The sequence below is a fragment of the Colobus angolensis genome, unplaced genomic scaffold, assembly GCF_000951035.1.
Source record: "Colobus angolensis palliatus isolate OR3802 unplaced genomic scaffold, Cang.pa_1.0 Scaffold632, whole genome shotgun sequence".
In the NCBI taxonomy this organism is placed as follows: Eukaryota; Metazoa; Chordata; class Mammalia; order Primates; family Cercopithecidae; genus Colobus; species Colobus angolensis.
In genome coordinates this window covers 40,978-43,139 of record NW_012119955.1, presented here as the reverse complement: position 1 = coordinate 43,139, position 2,162 = coordinate 40,978, and positions in this window count along the sequence as shown.

The window sequence follows — 2,162 nt, the reverse complement described above, 5'->3', positions numbered from 1 at the left end:
TTCTGCTGCTAATATTATTCAATATTTTTGTATGCTGGTGCAAGTAAGGAAATTTACATTGTCTAATAAAAATTACTTATCAATTTATAAAACAGTAAACATTTCATACAATGGGGCTAAGAATCTGCATTGCAAAATAACTTTCAGTTGATTTTATGCAGAGTAATTATTGAGAATCCCCTTATCTAGATCCAACAGATCTGGACCTACATAGGTGCTATCAAGACTTCAGGAAGAAAATGTTCCTGACTCTCCCCATACCTCCAGTTAGCAATAGATCTAGAGATTCAGAACTCAAATCCAGACCTCCTGCTTCCATGTGCAGTGGCTTTTCACTGTCCTGTTTTGCTTCACTTGTTGAAGAGGATTTGAGAATAAATGACCACATGATTCAACTCTCTCCTCAGCTCTGAGGAATATAGCCCTGTCCTGGCAAACAAGAAGCTCACACAGTAGTAGAGGAGGCAAATATACATTCACTAATCTAGCATACAAGCTGTAGGCACTGTACCATAAACAAGGCACTGTGGGGGTTCAGACCAGGAGCAAAACAGGGATTAGTAGGGCTAGTAAAGTCTGGGAAGTGTTCACAAACAAAATGTCTAATCACTAACTAAACCAAACAGTTTCTCCACATGGCCTAATTAATTGTAACTTAATATAAATGGTTGGTTGTTCATAAACCTTAATCTTTTGCCAAAATATTTGTAGCTTATGTTCCCATTTAACAAGGTTTTCTGGTCAAAATTGTGCACCCACATCTTTCTAATGAACTTAGTGTCCAATCAAACATGGACTTTCAGTCATCCTATGAAGGTGATTTTGCATGCATAGTACATCTCTGTCTGTGAATATGCCTAAAATGATATGGAAGGACACTTATTACACAACCAAAGACATTCCACTGGTACTAGAGAGCCACAGACAGAAGTTTTTTCTGCCTACTGGAAATAAAGCCAAGCTTTCCTCTTCCTTCAGCAGTGAGGATTGCTGTCCTCCTCTTTATCATTCTCTCTCTCTCTTTTTTTAATGGTCCAAACTCTACCAAATAACAAGATAAACTTTGTGTAAGCCTTGGTAAGAGTAGAATGTCTGACACCTTATGGTGCTATAATACTCAAAGCAAAAGCAAAATCACCTATGACCAGAAAAGGGAGTCACAGGAAATCTAGAAGAATTATTGGCCAAGAGACCTGCAACCTCATAGTTCATTAGCTCTCCATAAGAACTCTCACATGAAATAAAGTCAGTGCTGTTTCGAGTGCTTGAAACCCTTGTTACTCTACCTCTAAATGTGAATTAATTAGGCAAGTTTACTAGCAGTTACTAGACCCAAAAGCAAGATAATCAGGCATTATTCTACTAAATATTGGTCTCTATAACTCCTCTATTTTCTTTAGGAAAAGTTAGTTAGCCTAAGACATTTGGCATAAAGGCTATGCAAAGCTATGTTGGGGTCAGCCAGGAAGGATTTGTGGGGGTCTCCTTGAAAATATTACAATAATCGAAGAAATCTTCAACCTACTGCCCTCAGTACTGTTGGTCCCTTGTACTTGATTTTTCCCATTAAGTTTTATTCCAATTTCTAACATTATCATTCCCTCTTCCTTCTCAGCAACTAGTCCTCCAAAGTAGAACTTAAACACAATGACCAGACATGGCCCTGCAACAGAGCATATCCTTCTACATTTAGCATGCAATCATGAATCACAGGTATAAGACCCTTTGAACAGACATGATTTTGGTGACTACATGTAGGACTTATTGCTTTTACCCAAGAAGAGGATCAGGCATCCTAAGTAGCTCAGAAATTTTTCTGGAGCTCTTGAATATGTATAGGCAAGAAAGATGAAGCAACCTGTTGCCTTACATGAGGCATACTATCTTCTTATGTTTTCTTTTGAATTCAGGATTTCAAGGTTGGGGAAGGAGTGGGAAAGTAGCCATGGACATGTGAGAATGTGGATGATCCTTTTACATTGTCAGGAATGGTCAAATTCTATGCTTTATGTTGTTTGCTAAAAGACACTTTCCAAAGCTTTCAACAGAAAATATAATGTCACACTCGCCTATTCTTGGTGAACCCAGACTTTTTATCTAGTCTGTGATAGTCAATTTTGAAGGACTGCTTAGGGTAATGAATCCTTCAAGTTGTAAAGATG